Below are 16,596 nucleotides of genomic sequence, written 5' to 3' on the forward strand. Positions count from 1 at the left end.
GCAAATGCATGGCAACGTGTGCAAAAACACCCACTCTCAAAAAGTCTAACAATTCAAGGTGTGCCCAGTTATTGGCAAGTTTGCCAACCTGTGAAAACCTCGCTCAAGGGCTGGACAATTATCCATCCATCCATTCATCCATCTTTTTTCACTTATCCGAAGTCGGGTCGCGGTGGCCGCAGCCTTAGCAGAGAAGCCCAGACTTCCCTCTCCCTAGCTACTTTGTCCAGCTCTCTGCAGGGGGGATCCAAACTCCATGTCGAAGTTTTTGCCTTTGCAACCGCCATTTACATGTCCATTGCATTGGAGTCCCATGAGCCTAAAAGACCTGATAGGACTCCTTCAGCTTGACAGCCTCCCTCACCATAGATGTCCACCAGCGGGTTCTGGGATTACCGCCACGGCAGGCACCGACCACTTTGCAGCCACAGCTCCGATTGGCTGCCTCAACAACAGGCATGGAACATGGCCAAATCGGACTAAATGTCCAACGCCTCTCTAATAAGATTTTCAAAGTTCTTCTGGAGGTGGGAATTGAAACTCTCTCTGACCGGAGACTCTGCTAGACTTTACCAGCAGACCCTCACTATGCGTTTAGGCCTGCCAGGTTTGTCCGGCATCCTCCCCCTCCATTGGAGTCGATTCATCACCATCAGTTGAAAGCTCCGTCTCTATCATCACTCGAGTGTCCAAAACATGAGACCGCAAATTTGATGAAGCAACCACAAAGTCGATCATCGAACTGCGGCCGAGGGTGTCTGAGTGCCAAGTGCACATATAGACACCCTTATGTTTGAACATTGTGTTTGTTATGGACAATCTGTGACGAGCACAAAAGTACAATAATAAAACACCACTCTGGTTCGGATCAGGGTGGTAGTTTCCCCCAATCACGCCTCTCCAGGTCTCACTGTCTTTGCCAACATGAGCGTTGAAGTTCCCCAGTAGAACAAGGAAATCACCTGATGGAGCACTCACTAGTACTTCCTCTAGGGCAGGGGTGTCAAACTCAAATACAGAGTGGGCCAAAATTCTAAACTGAACAAAGCTGCGGGCCAAAGTTGAACAACTTAACCTTTTAATAGGGACCCAAACAAGTTTTGCATTGAATATTGAACAGGCAAGGCTTATATAACTTTATAGTGACATGCAAAATCGAGTTTTGGTTTTAGGGAGGGTGTATATTGTAGCGTCCCGGAAGAGTTAGTGCTGCAAGGGGTTCTGGGTATTTGTTCTGTTGTGTTACGGTGCGGATGTTCTCCCGAAATGTTTTTGTCATTCTTGTTTGGTGTGGGTTCACAGTGTGGTGTAGCAGTGTTAAAGTTGTTTATACGGCCACCCTCAGTGTGACCTGTATGGCTGTTGACCAAGTATGCCTCGCATTCACTTGTGGGTGTGTAAATGCCGCATAGATTACGTGACTGGGCCGGCACGCTGTTTGTATGGAGGAAAAGCGGACGTGACGACAGGTTGTAGAGGATGCCAGTGGTCTGACGAGACATGCTCCCCATTGGAGTTGATGCAGCCCCTGCATCTGCGCATGCATATTAACCTAGGGAATGCTTAAATGTAGTTGGTCATTGAAGGACTCTTTCACTCTTTCAAGCATTGCACTAAATAACTATATTTTTGTATTTTGTCATTTGTGACAAATGTTAAATACTATAAACGATCAAATGTATGATTAAGTCAAGCGGGGGTGTCCAATGATTATTGTGCCCTAAAAAAAGCATAGAAAATGGAAAAATAGAGCTAAAGGCATCAGGTAATGAGAAAAGACCGACAAGTTTATACTAACGAACAATGGCGGTGGGGTGCTGGTGCCTATCTCAGCTACATTTGAGCGGAAGGTGGGGGGTACACCCTGGACAAGTCGCCGCCTCATCGCAGGGCCAACACAGATAGACGGACAACATTCACACTCACATTCACACACTAGGGCCAATTTAATGTTGCCAATCAACTCATTGGTGTTAATGTTCAATCTATCAAGATAAAAAAAAAATTTAAAAAAGAAAACAGTATGTTATTCATTTAGTTTGATAATTTTCTTCGACTGATGTACTAACTGGGGATTACCAGGTGCATGTCTATTGAGGTGGGAGGAAGTTGGAGTACCCAGAGAGAACCCACGCAGTCACAGGGAGAATATGAAAATTCCACACAGAAAGATCCCGAGCCCAGGATCAAACCCAGGACCTTCGTATATCCATCCATCCATTTTCTACCGCTTATTCCCTTTCGGGGTCGCGGGGGGTATTTGTGTCTAAATGTATGGAGAAGGTTTATTTAGCCTTTTTATTAGACTATTTATTTACAACTTACAAGATGGCGTTGCTTTCAAAACTCTCGCCCTACACCACTGTTATACCTAACAAAATGAATAATCATGATTAATAATCGTGATTTAAATATTGACCAAAATAATCGTGATTATTATTTTGGCCATAATCGTACCTCGCTCAATTTGTTATGAATTAGTGCAACTAGGGCTGGGCGATATGGCCTTTTATTAATATCTCAATATTTTTAGGCTGTCACGATACACGATATATATTGCAATATTTTGCCTTAGCCTTGAATAAACACTTGATGCATATAATCACAGCAGTATGGGGATTCTATGTGTCTACATTAAAACATTCTTCTTCATACTGCATTAATATATATTCATTTTAAACTTTCATGCAGAGACGGAAATCACAACTACGTCAATTTACCAAAACTGTATTTATTAAACAGTTATCAAGCAGTGGCACAAACATTCATGTCATTTCCAAAACAGAAAGTGCAAGATTGTCTGAGACATTTTAAAACAAGCTATTTGTGCACTTTTTTGCATGATGTCACCAAGATGACATATCAAAACAACACTTGTTGCTGCTCCTCGATCTTAGCGCTGCTTTCGATACCGTCGATCATAATATTTTATTAGAACGTATCAAAACACGAATTGGTATGTCAGACTTAGACCTGTCTTGGTTTACCTCTTATCTTACTGATAGGATGCAGTGCGTCTCCCATAACAATGTGACCTCGGACTACGTTAAAGTAACATGTGGAGTTCCCCAGGGTTCGGTCCTTGGCCCTGCACTCTTCAGCATTTACAAGCTGCCGCTAGGTGACATCATACGCAAATACGGTGTTAGCTTTCACTGTTATGCTGATGACACCCAACTCTACATGCCCCTAAAGCTGACCAACACGCCGGATTGTAGTCAGCTGGAGGCGTGTCTTAATGAAATTAAACAATGGATGTCCGCTAACTTTTTGCAACTCAACGCCAAAAAAAAGGAAATGCTGATTATCGGTCCTGCTAGACACCGACCTCTATTTAATAATACATCTCTAACATTTGACAACCAAATAAACAAGGCGACACGGTAAAGAATCTGGGTATTACCTTTGACCCAACTCTCTCCTTTGAGTCACACATTATAAGCGTTACTAAAACGGCCTTCTTTCATCTCCTTAATATCGCTAAAATTCGCTCCATTCTGTCCACTAAAAACGCTGAGATCATTATCCACGCGTTTGCTACGTCTCTCTTCGACTACTTTAACGTATTATTTTCGGGTCTCCGTATGTCTAGCATTAAAAGATTACAGTTGGTACAAAATGCGGCTGCTAGACTTTTGACAAGAACAAGAAAGTTTGATCACATTACGCCTGTACTGGCTCACCTGCACTGGCTTCCTGTGCACTTAAGATGTGACTTTAAGGTTTTACTACTTACATATAAAATACTACACGTTCTAGCTCCATCCTATCTTGCCGATTGTATTGTACCATATGTCCCGGCAAGAAATCTGCGTTCAAAGGACTCCGGCTTATTAGTGATTCCCAAAGCCCAAAAAAAGTCTGTGGGCTATAGAGCATTTTCATTTCGGGCTCCAGTATTCTGGAATGCCCTCCCGGTAAAAGTTCGAGATGCCACCTCAGTAGAAGCATTTAAGTCTCACCTTAAAACTCATTTGTATACTCTAGCCTTTAAATAGACTCCCTTTTTAGACCAGTTGATCTGCCGTTTCTTTTCTTTTTCTCCTATGTCCCACTCTCCCTTGTGGAGGGGGTCCGGTCCGATCCGGTGGCCATGTACTGCTTGCCTGTGTATCGGCTGGGGACATCTCTGCGCTGCTGATCCGCCTCCGCTTGGGATGTTTTCCTGCTGGCTCCGCTGTGAACGGGACTCTCGCTACTGTGTTGGATCCATTATGGATTGAACTTTCACAGTATCATGTTAGACCTGCTCGACATCCATTGCTTTCCTCCTCTCCAAGGTTCTCATAGTCATCATTGTCACCGACGTCCCACTGGGTGTGAGTTTTCCTTGCCCTTATATGGGCCTACCGAGGATGTCGTGGTGGTTTGTGTTGTGGTTTGTGCAGCCCTTTGAGACACTAGTGATTTAGGGCTATATAAGTAAACATTGATTGATTGATTGAACACTAAATTGAAGTGTACTTTTTGTACGGAACACCACTACGATACTTAAAAACAAGTAAAGTGCACTTTTGTGCATGATTTCACACAAGATATTTCAAAAACTGTCAAACAAAAATGAGCCGCATATTAGGTTCCCGCGGACGTTATCTGCGTCAGTTGTTGACTTTTTTTTTTCATACGGTGTTGATCTGGAAATAGAGTTGCTGCGGCATTTTGTTGGTGTGGCACCGGCTGGAGATGTTGACGTGAAGTTTCAAGCACTCTTCATTCTCTAGCGCAGTGGTTCTCAAATGGGGGTACCCGTACCCCTGGGGCTACATAAATATTCTAAAAATAGCAACAATTCCAAAATCCTTTATAAATATATTTATTGAGTAATACTTCAACAAAATATGAATGCAAGTTTATAAACTGTGAAAAGAAATGCAACAATGCAATATTCAGTGTTGGGAGCTAGATTTTTTGTGGACATGTTCCATAAATATTGATGTTAAAGATTTCTTTTTTTGTGAAGAAATGTTGAAGAAATGAATCCAGATGGATGTCTATTACCATCCCCAAAGAGGGCACTTTAAGTTGATGATTACTTCTATGTGTAGAAATCTTTTCTATAATTGAATCACTTGTTTATTTTTCAACAAGTTTTTAGGTATTTTTATATCTTTTTTCCAAATAGTTCAAGAAAGACCACTACAAATGAACCATATTTTGCACTGTTATATAATTTAACGAATCAGAAACTGATGAATATGCTGTATTTTACTTCTCTATCTATTTTTTTCAACCAAAAATGCTTTTCTCTGATTAGGGGGTACTTGAATTTAAAAAAGTGTTCACAGGGGGTATATCACTGAAAAAAGGTTGAGAACCACAGCTCTAGCGGATGACTTTTGAATTGATGCTACATTAATAGAGCTGTTACTTTTTGTAGCAACGCTTTTGCCGCATAAATGTTGAATATATTCCTGCTTGAAGCCAAACCACCGCCGGACGATGGATCCCGTGCTGTTTTTTTTTGGGGTAATTTATTCTTCCTTTATTTGTTACCAGATTCGCACCTTCTTTCTCTCTCGTATTACCACCTGCACCTCATCTCTGTGAGAAGGAGAGACAAGAAAGAGTGGGAAACGCAGGCAGTGTAAGGTCCGCAGCTAAAAGAAACTCCGTGAGAATGTATACTCGAATATCACAATATAGTCATTTTCTATATCGCACAGAGACAAACCCACGATATATCGAGTATATCGCCCAGCCCTACCGGGAAAAGTTGCAAAATGTTTCGCTAATAGCTGTTTACAAAAAAAGTCGCCAAGAGGATTGGCAACACTGTTGGAGCCATCCTTCAGTAAGTAAGATATATCGAGTATATCGATATATTGCCAAGCCCTAGGTGCAACCATTAATACAATTACTTACTGTACATCCTACTGCAAACTGGACACACATCGTGACTCCCAGGCAACCACTTCCATATGTGCACAGCGAGCTGTGTGTTTGTGAGAGCGGTTGCCTTGTGGTGCCATTGACACAAGACCCTCACACTGCCAGACTTGTGACTGTCACGCTATTTGCTTGTTTATTTGGGGTTTTTTTTAAACTAAACACGGACACAAAATACACAAACACCGGGGGGAACGTATATTTTGTACATGCGGCCTTCTAATCCGCTTTTATGCCTGAATTAAAATCACCCGATTGACCGGAAGGGGTTGCAATCAATATGGACTCTTCACCTGCTTTCACTTTGTCAATCTGATTAATGGAAGAGGCTGCTGGGTCAATTGCAAGCATACTAACACACACACACAAGTTTTTCCTCTGACTCAGCAGCCCTGGATTGTATATATATGTGTGGGTGTGTGTCCTGTCTCGCTAATGCTCCTGTTAGTAAGGACGACACCCGCATGAAACCATGCTGCCTCTGTTTTTATTGCGATTCTCTTTCTGCTGTGTCTGCACACTTGTTTGTCTTTGCGGTTGCACCAAAACATGTGACTTCATCGAGCATTTCAAAGAATTCACGCCACGGGCTGGAAAAGGTGCATAAAGCCTCAAGGAAAGCAACATGACATTGCAATTATTTGTGTTGTTGTCTGAATATAATAAACTTGTTTACCCACATAAGTTCGCTCCACACAAACCTGCAAAAAAGACACCAGGAAAAAACACAATCCGGTATTTCTTTTATGTTTAAAATAGCCCTGTGTAATTATGAAGCACCCCCACTATGCAAAAGTGCAACAAGCTGTAAGTTCAAAGGTCAAAGCTGCCACTCATATGTACGTGCACAAACATGAGGCAAGAGTGCAGCGTGGCCTGTGCAGATAAGATTAAAAATAAAACACACACCTGCGCAAAGGTGTGTTGAAGGGCGCAGAGGAAACATCAGCAGTGCATTTTTACTCCATTAATTATCAAAGCCTGCCTTGTTACTGCCGGCTTTCTTTGGCGCTATAATTGTTTATTTCACGCGCTTCCCTTCCTGGTCCAATAGAGGTGGTCTCCATGGCAACACGTCACAACACTGCACCGTGACATGTGACAGGGATGCAATCACGGGTATTCTTGTGACGCTTGTGATTTATTGCAATGAGCCAAACTTCTCTATTACTCTGCAACTATGAGCTTTGATGGTGGCGGTAAGGGAGAGGGGGGAGGGGTCTGGAGGTTGGGAACACAGGGATGTATACAGAATCTTCAAAGGAACACACACACACACGTCCGCACACACATCCACAAACAAAAGACATACAGGCATCCCACGCATGCATACTAATAATCCACTGCTTTTGATCTACCAAGTCTCTATGGTCCTCTCTTACAAACACGCTGTGCTACATCATCTATTCACTTAAAACATACAAATTCCCACGCCCTCCATTGTGAGATGCACACAAAAGTGAGTCCAACTGTCACATTTCTGCGAGCCTTTTATAATCTTCACAAGGGACAACTCTATAGATAGTAGACTTGGATATGCCGTACTTTTCAGCGCATTTAAAATCCTTTAATTTTTTTTTTTAATCGACAATGCGCCTTATAACCCAATGCACCTAATGTAAATAATAATTCTGATTGTGCTTACCGACGTCAAAGTAATTTTATTCGTTACATAGAGTAATGATAAGTGTGACTACTAGATGGCGTCACACACAAGAGATACGTGTGGACTGCATGTTGACGCCTGTTCAAAAGATGACGTTAGCAAGTATCAGTAAGCTTGCAACACCAAAACTTTGATGTTTCATTGACAATATAGAACATTACACACAGCACTCAAAAATCTGTCAAAATGTTTTAGTACGACATTGGTAAGCTACAAAGCCGTACCGCTTGATGGAACGCAGAGCATTACGGCTACCGTGGTCAGATGTACTGTGTTTCAACATACGGGTACTGTGTATAAGTTGTAAAATGGCACCTATTGGAGACATTATCTGGCAATTTGCTTTGCGATGTAATGCAAAACCAACTTTTCCTACCTATTGGTACCTTCTGATATGCATTTGGGATCTGCATAAATACCGAGAATTTCCGTGCGTCCGCCATTGTACTCCGCACCGACACCGTAGTCCATAAGCGCCTTCTTTTTTTCTATCCTCTTATTGTGGGGTATTAATCCTTCACTGTTGCCATTTCTAATATAAATAGTGTAATGCTCTAACTTACATCTTTCAGTAAACTCGCTTTGGAACCGCCAAAAACTAGTGGTTCAAAAAAGATGACGGGAAGAAAATGCTGTTGAAGTTTAATCACGTAAATAAAACCACCAGCAAAACGTTGAATCCTGAAGAGACAGTCAGAAAGCGGCTTGAAGATAGTTTGCAAAACATGATCTGTGCAACATTTTGGCCAAAGAACCAGCACTATACTGTATGTTAGGTAGACTACAAGGAATTTTTTTAAATATGGAAAAAAAAAATCCTAATATGACCGACCTGAATAGACCTGCTCATCGGCAGTGCGCCTTATAATCCAGTGTGCCCTATTGTCTGAAGAATACGGTATTATAAAGTACCCAGTATACAGCTAAATATAGCAGTGTAGATTTACTATCAATACACAGCCACTATTCTCCTAATAGTTAGCAACAACAGTGAACATTGTGGTTTGAATATTTAGTATGAGCACCATTGTTACCTAGCACTGCCTTAATCCTCTTGGAAATAAAAGTACTGCAAGGGTTGTTACAAGAATGTTCTTTTAAAGGGGAACATTATCACCAGACCTATGTAAGCGTCAATATATACCTTGATGTTGCAGAAAAAAGACCATATATTTTTTTAACAGATTTCTGAACTCTAAATGGATGAATTTTGGCGAATTAAACGCCTTTGTATTTATCGCTGTCGGAGCGATGACGTTAGAACGTGACGTCACCTAGGTAATAAAGCCGCCATTTTCTCAAACACATTACAAACAGTAATGCGTCTCAGCTCTGTTATTTTCTGTTTTTTCGACTGTTTTCTGGAAACTTGAAGACATCATGCCTTGTCGGAAGGGATTCAAGTTGCACCACTGGTCCAAAGATGCGAAAGTGGCAAGAAATTGGACGAAATTTGTTCAAAATGCGAGGGTGTGGAGGAAGCCGACGAAATGGTCAGTCGTTTGTTCCGCACACTTTACCGACAAAAGCTATGCTACGACAGAGATGGCAAGATTGTGTGGATATCCTGCGACACTCAAAGCAGATGCATTTCCAATGATAAAGTCAAAGAAATCTGCCGCCAGACCCCCATCGAATGTGCCGGACTGTCTGCACATTTTACCGGCGGTGCTAAGGCAGACATGGCACAGAGATGTATGGATAACCTGCAGATGCATTTCCAACGATTAAGTCAACTAAATCACAAAGGTGAGTTTTGTTGATGTTGTTGACTTAGGTGCTAATCAGACATATTTGGTCGCGGCATGACTGCCAGCTAATCGATGCTAACATGCCATTTAGGCTAGCTGTATGTACATTTGAAACTATATTTACATCCAGCCTTTCCCTCCACCCACATTTAATGCCAAACAAACACTTACCAATCGACGGATTTAAGTTGCTCCAGTGTCACAAGATGCGAAACTTTTGATCGTTGGTCTGCACATTTTACCGGCGATGCTAATGCAAACATGGCCAAATAGCGTCAATAGCAATTCGCTCAATAGCTTCAGTTTCTTCTTCAATTTCGTTTTTGCTATCTGCCTCTATACTCTAACCATCCATTTCAATACATGCGTAATCTGTTGAATCGCTTAAGCCGCTGAAATCAGAGTCTGAATCCGAGCTAATGTCGCTATATCTTGCTGTGCTATTTGTATTGGCATCACTGGATGACGTCACAGGAAAATGGACGATGGCTTCACAGATAGCAAAAATCAGGTACTTTAAAGCTTTTTTTATGGATATTCCGGGATGGGTACAATTTTGAAATAAACTTCAAAAATAAAATAAGCCACAGGGAACTGATTTTTATTGGTTTTAACCCTTCTGAAATTGTGATAATGTTCCCCTTTAATACTCCATGATGACATAGTTGGTGGAGCTGGAGAGTGCCAGACAGATGTGGGACTGGAGTATAACTACTTGGCCACTTCTTCAAAGTCCTTGATCAAGACACAATTACTTTGCTATCAGGGTTGGGCGATTGTATGATTTTGATTGATGATCATGATAAATATCAGGTCTATGACATCCCAGTGGGCACCCGTCCTTAGTTCAACGTCGAGGTGAGGTTGAAATTACGTCGCGACGTCACTCAACCATATCCCGACCAAATCACAACCAACTGACCCCACCACACCATATGTTGCAAATCTGGTTTGTTTTCATCATTGGGGGACATCGTCTTTTCAACGTCGTTTTAACGTGTACAATTTAACTTGCCAAACATTTTGCGCACATCGGCCATTTGCGACAGTTTTCAACGAAACCGCTATTTGATGGCAGCGTCAACTAAAAGCCACGCTTGTGCGCATGCGTGCTGAAGTCCTTCCTTTCCAGTCCAGCAAGCAAGACTAAGAGCGAAGATTTGAATTGGAAATCAAACTATTTCACTGCAAAGAAAACCATCGACGTCCATAAAGATTCAGGTTTGTACCTTGAGATAATACTGGTTATTTATATCGATATAACTTTGGCCCTTTCACAAGAGGGTTGCAGGAAAACGTTTATTTTGACTGTATAAACTAGACCTGAGCAAACTTTTTTTTTCTCCCCAAGCAGACAACAATTTTTTCCCCCACCTGCCCAAAAGCAAACAATTGTTTTTCCAAGCTAACACAAAACAAACAATTTTTTTTGGTTCTGTACCCATTATCTTTTACAGCCGCGCCAGTCACTGTATTAATTTATTTCCTCTTGATTTTGATCTTCAAAACACCCGTCTGGATGGCAGTTAGGTTTTTCTGGCTCATTTTAATTTTTATTTAAAATGTTGCCAATTTATTTTAAGTACAGGTACTTTTTAATGAGTTTGACTTGTTAGCAAGGCTTTGTCTCAAAAGGCAAGTCCACGGGTCGCCCATAAAAGGATCCATGTAATATTAAATGCTATGATCTTTACTTATTTTTTTAATTTACTGATAAGGCCAGTACTGCTATTACAAGAGCTTTTGTCAAGTATTGAAACTTCCAAATGGTTTCACTGTTGACCTGTTGGCCAACATGTATACTAAAATATATGACAATAAAATATCCAGACAGATTTTGTTGAAAGATGTTTTATGATTGACAATAAAAGACTGCACGGAGCGCAGAAATTTTTGGGAGGTACAAAGTTTTTTCTCTTGGCACAAGAAGGTAACCAACTTTTTTTTTTGCAGAGCTTACCGGAGCAAACTTTTTTTTTTTAATATATACGTCAGGAGAACAAACTATTTATTTTTCAGTTTTTGCTAAACAATCTCTTTTTTTTTTCAAAAAAAAACATACCCTCCCCCACGTTTCATCTGGTCCGCCCCTAAGTCTATGTACATGTACCACTACCGGTAATTGAAAAGCAGAACGTTAATGCAAGGCAATGTACCAATGATTTCAGTTTATGCATATGGAATGACACAGTACACTTGCTATGATACATATGATACCAAAAATGATATTTTTTTGATAAAACTGTCCTTCCATGTGCAGAAATTGAAGACAGTGGAGGAACTACTCGACCTTGATGAGTTGATAAAAACTCAACCAAGCAAGAGAGATTTGCTGGTAAGTAATTATAACATTATAATTGTGTAGCTGTTTTTACATCGGAAATATTATTGTATTTAGATAGAAATTTCAGGTTAGGGAATCGTGTAGATAAAACACGTGTAAATAAAACAGGCCCTATACTTGAATGTATATGTATGTGTTTGCCAGCCCCTTCCCCCAGTGTATGCTAAACACATTCTCTTGTATATTTGCAGACAGCCAGGCTCTCAAAGATTGGTGGATATGACTTAAAGAGCTGTTTAAGCACCATCATGGACAGGTATTTTCCTCTTTCTCTTTATATATATTAAAAATAGGCGATGTAAGACCCAAATTCTAATCTATGAGTGCTAGATCGGGAATTATAATAATGCCAAATTCCGTACTTTTTGGCCTGCATGTATGACTTGCGTGTTCAATTTCAGGCTCATGACAAATGAATTAATGTCCAATCTGAACATGAAGGGGAGAGGGGGAAAAAGCTGCTCAATTTAGTCACAGGTGAGTTTGTGTGTGTGTTTAATAATTACATTAACTTGATTGGGGTAAATCACATGCACCCTTAATTAATTTGTATTCTTTTTGCCTGTTTACAGCTAGTGTCTTGGATACCCAGAAGGGGACCGAAACGATGGTCCATGATGCCATAAAAAATAAACTGAAATATGCCCCTGGACGGAAGGGAAGAATAGGATGTGCATCACAGGCTAAATAAATAATTATATCGATTAACATTCTCCATTTTCTTTGTACTTAATTTTAATTTTACATTAACAGGATTCAGCCTGGAGCTATATATGCACTATGTTTTGTTGTCTTTAATTATATTTATATATTGGTTGATATTACGTTGATAATTGGTTGGTTGATCTTAGGTTGAAACTGAAAGTTGAATCAACGTTGAAACATTGACGTAGATTTTACGTCGGTATTTAAACGTTGATTCAACTTTCATTTTCAACCCAAATCCAACGTTATTTCAACACGGGAAAGTAACATTGTTTCAACGTTGATTAAACGTCTCTGTTAGGTAGAAACTGAAAGTTGAATCAACGTTTAAATACCGACGTTGAATCAACGTCAATGTTTCAACGTTGATCCAACTTTCATTTTCAACCCAAATCCAACGTTATTTCAACACGGGAAAGTAACGTTGTTTCAACGTTGATTAAACATCTCTGTTAGGTAGAAACTGAAAGTTGAATCAACGTTGAAACATTGACGTTGATTCAACGTCTGTATTTAAACGTTGATCCAACTTTCATTTTCTACCCAAATCGAACATTGTTTCAACACGGGAAAGTAACGTTTCAACGTTAATTAAACGTCTCTGTGCCCACTGGGATTAATCAGCTGTCAGCATATTAACTCGATCAAACATGGCGGAAATGTTCGTGACGGCAGCCTATCAGAACCAAACTTTTCCCTTTCCAATAATTTTCTACAGAAGGAAGGTATTTACAACACAACAACAAATGAGTTTATTTGTTTGAAAAAAGTAACACCCATGTCGTCTGTACAGCTTGCTACTGTTGCTAGTACATATAGAATCTGCAGTTCAGCTGCTACAACCAGTACCAATATTTTAACTTCAAATTGGCTCCATTGTTATCAAAGATGAGTCACATTCGCAAGAATCAATGGTGTTAACAACATATCCATCCACCCATCCATTTTCAACCGCTAGTCCCTCTTGGGGTCGCAGGGGTGCTGGAGCCTATCCCAGCTGAATTCGGGCAGAAGGCGGGGAACACCCTGGAGAACAACATACATAGTATCATAATTAGAAAATGTTAATGTTTACATTTTAAAATGTCAACCCCAGAGGACAAGGATTAGCTTGACATGCTACACAACACACTAGGACTGTGCGATTATATGATCGTGATTGAGGATCTTAATGAAATTCAGTTTGATAACAGTGATCAGCTGTGAGCATATATTAGCTCGATCAAACATGGCGGAAATATCCGTGACAACAGCCAATCAGAGTTGGCCTTTTACCGTTCCCCTTTCGTTATAAGGTACGCAGAGGTAAACAGAATCTCAGATGAACACTAAATGTCAACCATTGCCTGGAAATTATCTAAGGCAATATGATATAAGCGTCAACTAGGGTTGTAACGTTTGATCGATACATCGAGAGATTGATTTATATTCCTAAATTTCAAGTATATCAGTCTGTGCTCGGCAAGTTTGCCTTTCGGAAGATAATTATCAATACAAGATGTTTTAAAACGGAATCGAGACAGGGTTTTTAGAATTTTTTTTGAACTTGAAAACGGATTAAAGTATTAAAATGTATTTAAGCATCAAGAAGAAAACACACAAAGTTGACGCTCTTTTTAGCTTTTCCTGCCATCCTTTGCTAACAACAAGCCCAATTCCCGCAAGTATTTCCTCCAAGCACACACGTCTCTGTGTTTCACTCCTAGACACACAACACTTTCTCAGTCTCCGTCAACACGGTGTGTTCACGAACATGGGAAAAATGAACATAAAAAACATTTACATAAAAATTAACACCAGCAGGTAGTTACAGTATGAATGGGTATATAGTTTATTATTTGCGCACTATTGACTAGTGATGCACCAAAATTTTGGCCGCAGAAAAAGACATACTGTACTTTGATCACCAGAACAGTGCTGCTGAAACTTGATGTTGTGATGACGCAAGCAATACGCAAGGGGTTGTCTGGAGCAGAGACAGCATGTCCGGGTTGTGGACGTACTTTCATGTGTCCGAGATATACACGCGGACAGCGATCTTTAAAATTTCAAGTGTGACATCAGGCTTTCTCGCTGTTTGTCGCGGACATGGTGCGACAGAAGTCTCGAAATACAAGTACGGTCAACAATAGCACCAGGAATAGATGCTAGATAAGTTGCTAGTCGTTTTTAATAGAGAAAGAATGACTAAAAGGAGGGCAGCACGGTGAAACAGGGGATAGTGCAAATGCCTCACAATACGAAGGTCCTTAGTAGTCCTGGGTTCAATCCCGGGCTCGGGATCTTTCTGTGTGGAGTTTGCATGTTCTTTTCCTCCCACCTTCAAAAAACATGCACCTGGGGATAGGTTGATTGGCAACACTAAATTGACCCGAGTGTGTGAATGTGAGTGTGAATGTTGTCTGTCTATCTGTGTTGGACCAGCGATGAGGTGGTTACTTGTCCAGGGTGTACCCCGCCTTCCGCCCAAATGCAGCTGAGATAGGCTCCAGCGACGCCCCGCGACCCCAAAAGGGACAAGCGGTAGAAAATGGATGGATGGATGACTAAAAGGAGTGGAGAAATCTCTTGAAAAAAACATTCTCAACAAAGTACACTGTACAATAAGCAACAACAATTGAATAATAGAGCCATGTATGAACAAATATATGTTAACACTATAGTTCATGACAGATTTGTTTAAAATGTATTTAAACATGTTTGGCTTTTTTAAAATAAAATAAAAATTATCATAGCAAATAATGACGTTAGACCTGGGCGATATATCGATTTTATCCATATATTCAAAGTTTTTGTTGCAGATGATTTAAAAATTAAAAAATAAATTTCTTTGTCTCCTTTTGCTCCAGCATACTTTTTGCCCCCAAGCGCTTCCGTAGCCCTTTTCCGACCCCTTACTTCCTTGGCTAAAACTCAAAACAAGGCTAATGCTAATGCTAACGAGACGTTTGTTTCCAAGGAAATAAAAGTGTTGTCAGTCCTTTGGTTATACGGCAACAGGCGTGGAACAAATGACTGCACACTGCTAAGAGTTTAAAAAAGGCAGCTTCACAAAAAACAGCCGAGTGTGAGAAATACAACTACACTACGAGACGAACAGGATCGCAACTCCCGCTAAAAAGCATCGTATCGTGGTGGAATCATGTACACAAGGTATGTATGATGATCAGAGTTCTGTTGATGTGGTTGTATGTAAACATGTCAGCGTCAAACACAGAGCAAGTTCAGGGCAGGAAATATCCTTATACTAATGACAGCCATCCAATCTCTTTATTAACCAGAAGTACAGTAACACAATCCATTGAAAACGTTTAACAGAGCCTCTAGAACTGCCGACAAGCCACTGCTAAATTAACACAGACAAATGAGTTGCTGCTCTCTGGGCACTGACGTCACCATGCAACTGGCACTGCCTTTTAAAGGCACGCACACGACCCAAATATGATACATCTTTCAATTGCATAAGCCAGATATTATAATTTTTTCAAAGTAACGCATGAATTATTCTCCCTAGTAATTAATTCAATTAATGAAATTAGTAATTACTTTAGTAATTCAATTACTTTTTGGTAAAGTAACGAGAAATCCTAATTAATTACTTTTGAAAGTAATTTTTCACCACTCAGATGTTTGAATGGAAGAAAAGCCTGCGTTTATCCACTTGACTTACTGAAGTTATAGACTTCTCAATGTTTGACTTGATTATTTATTTACATACAATGTATAATATTACATTTAATTTACAGATGTATCGTATTAGTTTTAACTATGTGCATGCAAAGTAGAATGTTACAATTTTGTTAACAGAAGAATTTTATTCTAGACCAGGGGTAGGGAACCTATGGCTCTGGAGCCAGATGTGGCTCTTTTGATGACTGCATCTGGCTCTCGGATAAAACTGAGTTGACATTGCTTAACACGATAAGTAGTGAATAATTCCACTTGTAATCACAGTGTTAAAAATAACGTTCAAAATGTAAAACATTCTCATGCATTTTTAATCCATCCATCCATTTTCTACCGCACCTGTTCAAGAAGTTGTGTTAAAGGAAATAAGTTATTTATTTATTATTGGTTAGTGTGGGGCTTGCCCTCATGGGGGTTCTTCAGACCACCATGCACCGACATGAGAGCCTGTTTCAGGGTTACAATATTGTTTTATTTTTCAATTAGTCTCTCAGTTGCTTTCTAGCAATTGTCTTTTTCTCTTTCGTTCTTGCTCGCGCTCTGGCTCCAGCCCCAGC

General features: G+C 40.3%; 1 protein-coding gene across 3 annotated transcripts in view; it reads right to left on the reverse strand.

The window, feature by feature from the left end:
- Positions 1-16,596, reverse strand: part of atxn1a (ataxin 1a) — a 158,996-nt gene that overhangs the window by 95,121 nt on the left and 47,279 nt on the right. The window lies entirely within an intron of this gene.

Source organism: Nerophis ophidion, linkage group LG08 (assembly GCF_033978795.1).
Source record: "Nerophis ophidion isolate RoL-2023_Sa linkage group LG08, RoL_Noph_v1.0, whole genome shotgun sequence".
NCBI lineage: Eukaryota > Metazoa > Chordata > Actinopteri > Syngnathiformes > Syngnathidae > Nerophis > Nerophis ophidion.